This window comes from Myotis brandtii, unplaced genomic scaffold (genome assembly GCF_000412655.1).
Source record: "Myotis brandtii unplaced genomic scaffold, ASM41265v1 scaffold668, whole genome shotgun sequence".
NCBI lineage: Eukaryota > Metazoa > Chordata > Mammalia > Chiroptera > Vespertilionidae > Myotis > Myotis brandtii.
Genome location: NW_005370597.1, coordinates 2320939 through 2335172, shown reverse-complemented (window position 1 = coordinate 2335172; position 14234 = coordinate 2320939). Strand labels below are relative to the sequence as shown.

At 38.9% G+C, this 14234-nt stretch overlaps 1 long non-coding RNA gene across 1 annotated transcript in view; it reads left to right on the top strand.

Moving 5' to 3' along the window:
* LOC102242510 overlaps positions 1-14234 on the top strand; it is a 34366-nt gene that overhangs the window by 17149 nt on the left and 2983 nt on the right. The gene's annotated exons all lie outside the window — the stretch shown is intronic.

The following is a 14234-nucleotide window of genomic DNA, read 5'->3' as shown; positions in this document are numbered from 1 at the left end:
TTTACACACTATTATAGTCCTCTTCCACACTGTATGAGGATTGGTCTGTTTGACCAATAGAATATGGCAGATGTAGTGGTATGTCACTTGCAAGATTAGATTATGAAAGACTACAAGGACACAGGGACCACAGGCAAAATTGGAACCTCAACTAGTTCTAAAGGGAATTGTTTCTGAGGTTGGAAAGTGCTAACCCAAATTCCATGCCAAGAAGATCCAGGTCTTTCTTGGATCTAGAAACAGTGAGAGAAAAACCTAGAAATATAAATAGAAATAAATGGGAATTTCACTAAAAGCTATTGGACAAAAAGAGACCACCTAATGAAAAGAAATGAAATACTGATACATGCTCTAACATGGTTGAATCATAAAAACATGCTAAGTGAAAGAGGCCAGTCATAAAGACCAGATATTATATAATTTTATATGTAATGAAGGGGTGGTGGTGAGGTGGGGGTTTGGGATGTCATGGCTTAGTTCAGGATTACTTTGGAAATAATAAAAATGTTCTAAGACTGATTGTGGTGATGGTTGCAAAACTTTGTAAATAAAGCCATTGAATTGTATACTTTGAATGAGGAAACTGTATAGTTTATAAATTATATATCAATACGGCTGTTTAAAAAAAGACTGTAGCTTCCTTCTTGGACTTTCTCTTTCTTCTATCACTTGTTCTGAAGGAAGTCAGCTGCCATGTCTTGAGGACACTCAGACAACCTAACTATGGAAAGACTTATGTTGTGAGGAACTGAGGTTTCCAGCTAACAGTCAAAGAAGAACTGAAGCCTGCCAAATAACCTTTTCAGTGATCTTTGCTAATCCTATAGGTGGAAAATTGTGTCTTATTGAAGGTTTAATTTGCACTTTCCTATTATTAGTCATATTAGGCATAATTAATATGTTTAAAGGCATTTGTAAGAGAACAAGAAATAAAAACACGAACACCATATTCAATGGTGTGAGGAAACATCTTTAATCCCAAGGCATCAAATATGAAAGTTAAAAGTGGATGGAGATGCCCTAGCTGGTTTGGCTCAGTGGATAGATCGTCGGCCTGCGGGTCGAAGGGTCCTGGGTTAGATTCTGGTCAAGGGCATTTACCTCGGTTGCAGGCTCCTCCCTGGCCTGGGCCCCAGTCAGGGTGCATGTGAGAGAAATCACTGTGTTTCTCTCACATCAATATTTCTCTCTGTCTTTTCCTCTTTCTCCCACTCTCTCTAAAAATCAATGGAAAAATAGCCTCAGGTGAGAGGCTAAAAAAAAGTGATGGAGAAATGACAAATGACTTAGGTTAGAGAAAGGCAAAACCTAGATACTGCAGCAATGGAACCTCAGAGAGCCAGGGAATTGGAGGGGTAAAGAATATATGAAGGGAAGGAATGGGCTGAAGGGTGTAGATTATTTAAAAGTTCTTACAAGTATCATGTAGAACCCAGATGCTCACCCTCTACAGCCACCATAAGTAGTCAGATGCTTTCTTCTACTTCAACATACAGGAGATGGAAGGTATCTTCTTTGGAGAAATTGAACTAGAGAACCTCTGGACTTGGTTACATCAAGCTCTGGGGAATGAGTATGAAAACAAATGTATGGGCCCTGGCCAGTGTGGCTCACTTGGTTGGAGCATCCTCCAATACACCAAAAGGTCACAGGTTCAATTCCCAGTCAGGGCACATACCCAGGTTGCAGGTTTGATCTGCATTTGGGGTGCATGTAGGAGACAACTGATTGATGTTTCACTTTCACGTCGATGTTTCTCTCTCTATCCTTCTCCTTCCTTTCTCTGTCACTCTCAAATCAATAAGAGTATGTCCTTGGGTGAGGATTAAAAAAATAAATAAATAAAAAATAAAAATCCCTGTATAACTTAAAAAAAAAAAAGAAAACAAATGCATGGGATGAAAACATGAAAGTCTATATTCTAAACAGGACATTCTACTCTTTTCCCTACCCAGCTTTAGAAAGCTAGCAACCAGGTTGTTTTATCTCCAGGCAAGAAATAAGAGGATCTTTCTTTGAAAACCTGAACTAATACAGAGGAAATATAATTTTCTCTACTTTAATTTTTAAAAAAGTCATGATATAATAGATTCATAACACATCCAGAATATAACCACCTCTCCCCACCTTCACTTACTACCATTCTGGTGCTAGCTACCATCTTTCTGTACTTAAACTATTATAGCATTTTCCTGTCTCTAGAGCTAACTGTCAACTTAGCAGTCAGAAGAATCCTATCTAATAAAGAGGGAATATGCTAATTGACCCTCATGCCATTGCAAAGATGGTGGTGCCCACAGCCAATAAGGAGGGAATATGCTAATTGACTGCCACACCCTCAAAGATGGCGGTGCCCACAGCCACAATATGGCAGTGCCCAGTCCCCTCAGCCCCGCCGGGGCGGCAGGTGTGCGGCAAGGCCCGGCCCATGCCTGCCTGCCTCCAGAGACCCTCAGTCCCCTCAGTCCCCCAGCTGCCCAGGGCCGGCCGAGGCACAGGTAACCAGGGCCAGCCGAGGCTTGCACTGCCAGCAGTGGCAGCAGCAGAGGTGTGATGGGGCGTCGCCTTCCCCTGATTGCCGGGCCGCCTCCCACCCCTGAGAGCTCCCAGACTGTGAGAGGGGGCAGGCCAGGCTGAGGGACCCCTCCTCCAGTGCATGAATTTTCATGCACCGGGCCTCTAGTCTTTTTATAATAGAGGTTAAATTATATTACTTTTCTATCCTTATAATTTTTATCTCCCTTTATTTTTTCACAGCATATTATATTTTTTCAGATATTATATATTTATTTGCTTAATTATTTATTACATATCAACCTTGACTAAAATGTAAGCTCTCTAGGGGAGAGATTTTTTCAATTTTTGTTGCCTGCCATATCCCCAGAATCTAGCATAGCATACATTTGTTGGCTGAAGGAGTCTATCAATAAAGGGGTGATCATATATACTTTTCTCTTTTGAATTTTTAAATGGTTAGTTATTGCGATAAATTTTCTGATGTTGAACTATCCTTGCATTCCTAATGTGATTCCACTTAGTCTGGTGTTTAATTCTTTTAAGATGCTGCTGAATTTTATTTGCTAGTATTTTAGTTACTATTTCCTCAGTAGATTTTCTTTAATTGTGGTACCTTTACTGGATTTTGTTCTTTTATCTGCTTTGGATTGAAACAAAGGAGCATTTTTTCCCCCCTCAAGGCAACCTAAATTTATCTTGCTTAGCAGAAGAGAGATGAATTTGCTCTAATTTAAAGAACCAGGATTATTTCAGTTCATATTTTTCTCCAATATCTGAGGCTGAGGTTCCTCTCAAGTCAAGATCCACTTACTGATCATGTCCATTAAAGTGTTGGAGAGGATGTGGAGATATTGGAACTTTCATATATTACTGATAGGAATGTAACTGGGTGAGCCCCTTGTGGAAAACTGTTTGGCAGTTCCTCAAGAAGTTAAATCTAGCCCTTGCAATTTTTTTCAGTGGTTAGAGCATCAGGCCTCAGATCAAAGGGTCTCAGGTTCAATTCCCCATCAAGGGCACATACCTGGGTTGCAGGTTTTGATCCATGTCCCTGGTTGGGGCGTGTGCGGGAGGCAACCAATTCATGTGTTGCTCTCACATCGATGTCTCTCTCTCTCTTTCTCTTTCCCCTCCCTCCCTCCCTTCCACTCTCTCTAAAACCAGCGAAAAAAATATCCACAGGTGAGGGTTAAAAAAAAAAGAAGTTAAATATAGAATTACATATGATCTAGTAATTCTACTTCTGGATATAGTTCCAAAATAATTGAAAACAGATGTTTAAACAACAACTTGTACACAAATGTAAATAGCATACAACTCAAATATCCACCAAAAGATGAATGGATAAACAAAATGTGATACATCCATATGATGAATATTATTCAGTCATGAAATGAAGTCCTAGTACATGCTACAACATGGATGAAACTTGAGAACATTATGTTAAGTGAAAGAAACCAGGCATAAAAGCCCAAATATTATATGATTCTATTTATATGAAATATCTAGAAAAGGCAAATCTGGATATTGAGGTAAGTCAGTCTCTATAGCCAAATAGACAGAAAGCAGACTAATGGTTGCCAGGGGATAGGGAAAGGAGGGAATAGGAAATGACTGCTTAATGGGTACAAGGTTTTTTTGGGGGGTGATGAAACAGTTCTGAAACTAGATGGTGGTGATGGTTGCAAAACGTTGTAAAATGTACTTAATGCCATTGAATTGTACACCTTAAAAGGATAAAATGGTAAATTGTATGTTATACAGAGTGGAGGAAAGGTAGGTTTACAGTTGTTCATATGAAAAATAATACAAGAATTAATTTCACTTGTATTATAATACAAAAGTAATCCCTGTCTCACACACCCTCTGGTTTTAGTGCTGGAGTTATGTTGACATATTCTTACTTACCTGTTCTACTCTTTAAAGCAATTCTATAATGAACTTGCCCTTGCTATTCACAGTATCAGTTTCCATCATTTTGGATTGCATCTCATTTGGGACCAGCCTACTGTCTGCTATTTGTTTCTTTAGATGAAATTCTGTGCAGTGTTCATAGCAGACTACTCCTTTCCTTTCTTAGTTCTTTCAGCTCCCAAAGGGGCTGAGGGAGGATGAGGAGAAACACTCCTTCCTTTTCTCCCTTTTTATAGGTTCTTCCACTTATTCATTTCACTTCAAATGGAGAAATCAGTTAACTGGAACCATCAGACTTCCACCCTTTAAGTGGTGGCTTGGAGAAGGAAAAGAGGGCCATTTCAGCTTTCAGGGGCTCTTTGCTCAAATTTCTACAGGAATAGTAGAGGAAGGGGCTGGCTCTTTCAGTCATAAGTGATTATGTTCTGCAACGCTAAACCTATAAATATTAAATGCCAATTTTTGTGGTGGTAAATGCCACCAAATTGGCTTGTCTTTAAAACTACATATAACCCTGGCAAATATAATTTCAGCTCTTTTCTCACACTGCAGTATCCTTTTACTTACACCATACTTTGACAGAAAAAGAATGGAACAAGCTTCATTTTGATTCATGAATGTTGTTTTTATTCTAAATACCCCATGTGAGGGGAATGCAAATGGACACAAGATATATGCAAATTCACTTGTATGCCCAGAGAAGGCAAATGAGGCTTATAGTTCTTAGGTTCCTTGATCAGGCTCCCTGGGTGAAAAGGCTAAAGAGGTGTCTGTAACTGAATTACAGAGAACGTCATGTTTGAGAAGGGAGAGGAGAGATGTTGGCTGCCATACAGCTCCCAGCATTCCAGAACCTGCATATAAAAGTGAGTGCAGCTGCCAAGGCAAGGGAAGGCGCTCAATGAAAGAACGGCCTTCACTGGCATGAGGGCGCCCAGGGCACAGAATGCATAGAGCAGGATAAAATGGAATTGCCAACTTTTCTGCGTTAGGTTTTGACCCCAAATCCCTGCATATAAGTCTTTAAACCACTGACTATCTCTTCTTGCCTTCTCTCTTCTCTTTCAGCCCAGGCCAGGACTAGGGTACAGCGAGTGAGACAGAAAACTTAAGGGGAGCCAAAACACTCAGTAATCAAGATAATGTTTTAATGTAATATTTTTTAAATTAAAAATGAGTGCAAAATAATCTATGATGAAAAAGTCAAAATTTTAAATAAAGACAGAATTCTGTCCTGCACTTGTATAACCCTGCCTTAGTCACTTCACCCTAAGCCTGACCCTGATTCCATTGAAACTTTATTTGCAAAGCAGGTGGATGGTTATAGTTTTTTTTAAACCACTGTATTAAAATATTATTTTTCTTGATTACTGAGAGATTTTTTTGTTTGTTTGGGGCACCTATTAAATTTGGTGCCCAATGGGGAGTGTGTTACTCATCTTACCCTAGTTCTGGCTCTGTTTGAATCTCTCCTTTTTTCCTTTTTTATAACCTTATGATGATTCTGTTTGTGAACAAGCTCTTTCCTGAATTTGACTTATTATAACGAGAACTGGGAACATGCAGGCTTTTGCAGAGAGCTTTCCTCATTCCACCTTCATTCTTTGACTTCTTTCTCTGAAATCAGTTCCCTGGCAGAGCACTCTTAATTTTCCTTTCCTGTCCTTTTGTTGCTGTGTCTCACATCTCCTACATTTCTAGATCCCAGCTAGCCAAGATCTGTCATCTGTGATCTCCAAGAGCCCCTCAATTCTTGTACTGACTTTAGACAACTAGGAAAAAAGAGAAATTTGCTCCGCTTGTGACGGAGATTCTTATGTTTGAATCATGTCCACCACTCACAGGACAGGGTGAGATGGCTCGCTTAGAAAAATGTGTGCATACCATGATAGAGACATGCCAAAATTATCTCTGAGTTACTTATGCCTGTGCTGTATTTATAAAAGAGGATTTATGAATGGTCTTTACTTTGGGTTGCCTTATGTTTCTGTTCTATCCTAGGTTTGCATTACAGTAACATCAGAAGTATTTTTAAGTAATGTATATTCAACTATCCACAATGAGAGGGAGGGTGGAAAGGAGAGAAAGAAAGGAAAAAATTTAAATTTTTAAGGTAAAGCTGAGCCATTCCCCAAAATGAGGATGTATTCCAGAGCATCAGAAGGGAGATGTGAATGTGGTGTTTCCTTAAAAAGCTATGTCTATAGAACTGTACTTTATGAAAAGTTTTAAGGATATTTAGAGTAATTTGTCTGTGATTAGCTTTTTCCGTATGTGTTGATTTCAGGCCCCCTGCCCCCCTCCCCCCTATCAATGCTATTCCACTGGATAGTAACAAATGCTTGTTGCTCTTGTGTTTTGTAATAGTGTTTTTCACTTGTTTTCTCATCCCTAATGTTGGGATAATACTAATACTGACCTCATAGGGTAACTAGGAGGATTAAATGAAATAATGCATATAATATGCCTGGTGTTTAGTAGGTATTCAGTAAATATTAGCTATGACTATAATAGGTCTGAGGTTGCACATGTGAATGAAAAAGGAGCCACATACTAAACCTGACAAGCTCACAGGAGGCCTGCATGATGGGCCTTACAAACTCAGAGACGGAAAGTAACCTCAAAGGATGGTCTGAACATAAAAATGATGGGTAGGCATGTCCTAGGCATGCAACTTCCTTAACAAAGGTCAATCTTTACTTAAGTGAGCCTGTTTATTGCCTTTTGCATCTAAGATAACATATTTTTGAAATGTCAGAGAATTCTCCTTTTCCAAACCCCTCAGGGCACAGCCATTGCACCAGAGTACAAACCACAGAACCCCTCACTGTTATCTTGTTTTCCACATACCATCTCTATATGCTGTAAATGTTAATTGTTAACTATCCTGTACCCATCAATGTGAAAGAAGTATGTGTCTCTCTGTTTTACTTTTTATCCAATCCCAGAGATTCCCTCCTCTTTTACTTTCTCCCGCCTCCTTAATCTATCACCAATGGATTTCATGTAACCCTCTTACTCAGTGGTTCTCAACCTTCCTAATGCCGCGACCCTTTAATACAGTTCCTCATGTTGTGGTGACCCCCAACCATAAAATTATTTTTGTTGCTACTTCATAACTGTAATTTTGCTACTGTTATGAATCGTAATGTAAATATCTGATATGCAGGATGTATTTTCATTGTTACAAATTGAACATAATTAAAGCATAGTGATTAATCACAAAAACAATATGTAATTATATATGTGTTTTCCGATGGTCTTAGGCGACCCCTGTGAAAGGGTCGTTTGACTCCCAAAGGGGTCGCGACCCACAGGTTGAGAACCGCTGCTCTTACATCTTATCCTTTTATTTTACTGTATAAAATAAGCTGCAAAACTGCATTTTTTGGAGCATTTTCTCAATCCTTTAAGATTTTGCTTCCTGAAAATTGTAATCAAATTGGCTCAAATAAACTCATAAAAGTTATCTATAGATTTAGACATTTCTTACATTGATACATGGCTGCATGGTAAGTCTACAGTTTGAGGAGTTGCTAATAAAAATATTGACTTCTGACTATAATGGTAAAATCTAGTCAGGCTTTCTTCCAACAGCATGTTATGAGTTTGTTTTTTTCATAACAATATGTTTAGTAAATTCATAGATAAGAACAATTACTAACTTCTGAGGACCACAAAGAAAATGTGATACACTTAGAGCAAAATGTTATGAAATAGACTTACAGCTTGGGTCCCTTTTTAATTTCTACTAATAGTGATCAACTACATTTTAATTCCTTGTTCTATTCCCAGGTGTTAATGGGAGATTATCTTCCTTCCATTCTTAAGCTTGCTTTGCATGTTTAAAAATATCAGTTTTGGCACTAGTGCTAAAAGTTTTAGCAGTTTGGTAAAAAGACCCTAAGCCCCAACCAGTTTGGCTCAGTGGATAGAGTGTAGGCCTGCAGACTGAAGGGCCCAGGTTCAATTCCAGTCAAGGGCACATGCCTGGGTTGTGGGCTCAGTCCCCAGTGGGGGTGAGTGCAGGGAGGCAGCTGGTCGGTGATTCTCATCATTGATGTTCTATCTCTCCCTCTCCCTTCCTCTCTGAAATCAATAAAAAATCTATTTAAAAAAAAAGACCCTAAGAGCAGTTTCCTCCTATTTTTAGTTTTCTCATTCTTTTATTTGGTTGGGGCTCAGTCCTCATTCTATTCGATTTATTAGGGGGAAAAGTCCCGTCAATCTTCGAAATATTTAATTTCTCTCCTCTTCTTAGCAAAAACTTACAGGGAAAGATAAAAAAGGTATTTTACACATACCTTTTTCTAATTAGGGATTTCCTTAATAGTTGACTTTACATAATTAAGCTGAGAAATCCCCCAGCATCTATCACTCCTTTCTAATCATTGCTTAATACCATTAAAATTAGTTTCTTTGGAGCAGAGGTTGGCAAACTATGGCCTACAGTCCTGCTGCATGTTTTGTAAAGAAAATTTTATTGACCTATTGTGCATGGCTGCTTTCCTGCTACAACAGCAGAGTTGGGTTGAGACCATATGGTCCAAAAGCCTAAAATATTGACTGTCTGGCCCTTTAAGAAAATGTTTTATGGACCTACTGCTCTAGAGCAGCTGTAGCCTTTGGCTTTGTGGTCAGTTGTCTGTTGCTGAATAATGAATTACCCTACAATTTAGCAGGTGAAAACAACAGATATTTATTGTTTCACAGTTTCTGTGGGTCAAGAATTAAGGAGTAGTTTAACTGGGTAGTTCAGGCTTAGGTTTTCCCATGAGATTGCAGTCAAGATGTTGGCTTAACTAGAGTTGAAGCATCCTTCCAAGATGGTTCGTTCACATGGCTCTTAGTAGAAAGCCTTAGTTCCTTGCTAGCTCTTGGCAGGAGGTCTCAGTTCCTTGCCACATGGACTTTACCATAGGACTACCTGAGTGTCCTCACAACATAGCAATTGCCTTCTCCCAGCAAGAGATATGAGAGAGACCAAGGAGAAGGCTATAACATCTTTTAGGATCTGGTCTCAGAAGTCATACATCTTTATTTACGCCATACTCTATTTGTTAGAAGGAAGTTACTAAATTAGTACACACTCAAAAAGAGGAGAATTAAGCTTCATATTTAAAGGGAAGGTGTATCAAAGAATTTATGGACATATTTTAAAACCACCAAGCTTGATTGCAAACCTTTTTTAAGGTGTTTTTTAAAGGCCTAAAATGAGTTGACAAACTTTTTCAGAAAAGAGCCAGTTAGTAAATATTTTTGCCTTTGTGGGCCAAATGGTCTCTGTTACAACTATTCAACTATGTATCAGGAAAGTAGCCATTGACAATAGGTAAATAAATGGGCATGGCTGTGATGGGTAAAATTTTATTTACAAAAATAGGCAGGGAGTTGTATTTGGTTCATGGGCTGTAGTTTGTTGACTCCTAGACTAGAAGATTATTTTTCAAGAACACAAATAAAAAAGTCAACTCTCATAGAAGACATAATTTAAAGCCAGAGATCTGTGCACCTTTGGTCCTTTCCAACCAGGCCATAAGCTCCTCCAGGATAAGAACCATGGCTTATACTTTTTATTCTTCTTCAGTACTTAATAAGATTTTGGGCATATAGTTGCTATTTAATTAATAAGAGTTTATTATTTAATGGATTCATAGTATTCCATTGTATGACTACTTTATAATACTTAACCAGTTGTTTCTGGTCTTTGTTAGTACAAATAAGCTGCAAAATTATGTTTCTTATACATATTTGTATACACATGTGAGTATATCTTAGGAAAGACTCCTAGGAATATAATTGCTCAGTCAAAGATCTTGTATACTGTTAATCTGACACAAATAGTTTAAAATTAAAGATAATGTTTAACTTATTTCATATGTACAATATTTCAAGACAAAGAAAACGCTATATGGAATGACTTTATCTATAGACTTGTGATCTTCATAGAACCCTGTATGCTTTTTCTATGTAAAATAGTATAATTGAATGCTAATGACTAATGTGTGTATTGTCAACGTGGGGTCTGTAGGCCACAGAGCAGGCAGAAATGAAACATGTCTCCCATTATCATGCTTTCAGAAACTTCTTAAGATGCCTCAGAGAATGTTTAGATTTCACAGAACATAATACAGAAATCAACACTAGCACTGCCCTTGCCACATCATAAATTTATATCTTGGAAGTCCTTTTTAAGACACAAATATATTCAGGAAGCAGTATATTCCTTTATCCCACTATCGTGTCGGTGCATCCTTTGGAAAGTCCCAAGGGATTGGCCTTACATGGGTGCATCAAGAAAGAGGTGACATTTTAAAGAGTTATTTTCTACTAAAAGAATCATTATTGTGGAAAAGGGGAGGAATGGACCAAAATGTGTTAAGTACTTACTAAGTAGCAGATTCTTTACCCATGTTTCCTGTTAAAGTGGATATTATTATCTCTGTTTCACAGATGAGGAAACATGTTCAGAGTATTTGTTGACTTTCTGGTCAAAAAGCTAGTAAGTAGTGGTCAGAATTGATTTGCATTGTGGTCTTTCTAACTCCAAAGCTGGTTCTACTATATTGCGCTGCCTCCCAGTGTGCTCAGAATGCATTCATATCATCATGACAGAGACACAGAAGACTTCAGGGCACTGATTCCCCTAGTCTGGCCTTATGACATTTCAGGAAAATTGCATCCATTGCTCTGTTTTGCTCTGTCCAAGAAGAAGCAGGAGCCGTCCACCTGAAAGCAGACTTTCTAGAAGGTAAAGGGAAGCCAGCAGAAGAGATAGATGGGATAATAAGAAGGAATGACCTTGACCTAGAGTTGAGAGAAGTTATTTAATTCAGTCATGTTCTCTGGTCATTATGCTATTTAGAGGAAATAAAAAGGGGAAAAGAAAGAGAAGGCAAATAGAGAGGAAAAGGGTGGTGGTTAGGGGGAATATCTGAGAAGAATGAAACTATTTGCTATTAATGGTTCCAATGAGGCAAAATCAAAACTGAAACTCCTTTGCTGTTCCTCTTTATGGTTTTACTTTAGGGGGAAAATCGATTTCAGTGTATTTCAGCTTCTCTACCTAAAAAATATTACAAACAACCTTTGATTCTAGTAATTACTTTTCTCCCTGGCCTAGGAGATTGTCCATGGATTGTATTTTTTTCTTAATATAGTATATGATATGTATAGACATCCTATATAATAAAAGCCTAATATGCTGTGTCCAGTCGACCGGTCGGCTGTTCAACCAATCAAAGTGTAATATACTAATGATATGCTAAAGTAGCTCACTACGACATGCACTGACCACCAGGGGGCAGAAAGTTGACTGGTCAACCAGTCACTATGACATGCACTGACCACCAGGGGGCTGATGCTCCAACTGGTAGGTTAGCTTGCTGCTGGGGTCCGGCTGATCGGGACTGAGTGAGACGGGCTGAACACGCCCTGGAGCCCTCCCACAGTCCCTCCCTGGCTGGCCAACCTCCCGTGTTCCTCCCAGGCCCGATCATGCTCCGGTGGGGTCCCTCAGCCTGGTCTGCGCCCTCTCGCAATCCGGGACCCCTCGGGGGATGTCGGAGAGCTGGTTTTGGCCCTATCCCACAGGGGGATTGCCGCTCAGCCAGAAGCCTGGCTCATGGCTGGTGAGCACAGCGGTGGTGGCGGGAGACTCTCCCACCTCCGCGGCAGCGCTAATGATGTCTGACTGCAGGCTTAGGCCCGCTCCCCAAAGTGGATATTATTATCTCTGTTTCACAGATGAGGAAACATGTTCAGAGTATTTGTTGACTTTCTGGTCAAAAAGCTAGTAAGTAGTGGTCAGAATTGATTTGCATTGTGGTCTTTCTAACTCCAAAGCTGGTTCTACTATATTGCGCTGCCTCCCAGTGTGCTCAGAATGCATTGATATCATCATGACAGAGACACAGAAGACTTCAGGGCACTGATTCCCCTAGTCTGGCCTTATGACATTTCAGGAAAATTGCATCCATTGCTCTGTTTTGCTCTGTCCAAGAAGAAGCAGGAGCCGTCCACCTGAAAGCAGACTTTCTAGAAGGTAAAGGGAAGCCAGCAGAAGAGATAGATGGGATAATAAGAAGGAATGACCTTGACCTAGAGTTGAGAGAAGTTATTTAATTCAGTCATGTTCTCTGGTCATTATGCTATTTAGAGGAAATAAAAAGGGGAAAAGAAAGAGAAGGCAAATAGAGAGGAAAAGGGTGGTGGTTAGGGGGAATATCTGAGAAGAATGAAACTATTTGCTATTAATGGTTCCAATGAGGCAAAATCAAAACTGAAACTCCTTTGCTGTTCCTCTTTATGGTTTTACTTTAGGGGGAAAATCGATTTCAGTGTATTTCAGCTTCTCTACCTAAAAAATATTAGAAACAACATTTGATTCTAGTAATTACTTTTCTCCCTGGCCTAGGAGATTGTCCATGGATTGTATTTTTTTCTTAATATAGTATATGATATGTATAGACATATAATATAATGAAAAAGCTAGAGGAAATTTCATTCATTTGGACTCTATTAATTCAGAGTTTATGTGTTGCAGGCACATCCCCAGTAGGGAGTGTGCAGGAGGCGGCTGTTTGATGTTTCTCTCTCATTGATGTTTCTAATTCAGAGTTTAGCTATTGGTCATGCTGAAATTTATGTCATTGGGAATACACTCATGTGTTGCTGAACACAGAGATACATTCTGAGAATTGTGCAAACATCATCGAATGCACTTACACAAACCTAGATGTCATAGCCTACTACATACCTAGACAACTAGTATGTGGTATAGCCTATTGCTCCTAGGCTACAAGCCTGTGCAGTATGTTACTGTACTGAATACTGCAGGCAACTGTAAAGGGTACAGTAAAAATATGGTATAAAAAATAAAAAATGATACACCTGTATAGGACACTTACCATAAATGAAGCTTGTAGAACTGGCCTAGGACATTACTGTATATCGAGCATGTCAAACTCACGGCCCATGGGCCCCATGCGGCCCACAAATAATATTTTTGCTGCCCAGCCAATATAATGGTATGTAAGAAACATTTTAATAAACATTTTTAACTTAATTTTTATAATATCCTGTTATACATATTAATAATGAACTAGTGCACCGGGGCCTCTAGTATAATATAATGAAAAAGCTAGAGGAAATTTCATTCATTTGGACTCTATTAATTCTGAGTTTATAATAAAAATTAGCTATTGGTCATGCTGAAATTTATGTCATTGGGAATACACTCATGTGTTGCTGAACAACAGAGATACGTTCTGAGAACTGTGCAAACATCATCGAATGCACTTATACAAACCTAGATGTCATAGCCTACTACATACCTAGACTACTAGTATGTGGTATAGCCTATTGCTCCTAGGCCACAAGCCTGTGCAGTATGTTACTGTACTGAATACTGCAGGCAACTGTAAAGGGTACAGTAAAAATATGGTATAAAAAATAAAAAATGATACACCTGTATAGGACACTTACCATAAATGAAGCTTGTAGAACTGGCCTAGGACATTACTGTATATCGAGCATGTCAAACTCGCGGCCCATGGGCCGCATGCGGCCCACAAACAATATTTTTGCTGCCCAGCCAATATAATGGTATGTAAGAAACATTTTAATAAACATTTTGTAACTTAATTTTTACAATATCCTGTTATACATAATTATTAATAATGAACTACAACATTCGCTAATGACTGATTACTATAATCATGTTGCATTCATTTCCCTTATGCATCTTATGTGCAGGCGCACTATTTCTCTCCACTAATACTAGCAGTGAATATTTTAGCAGC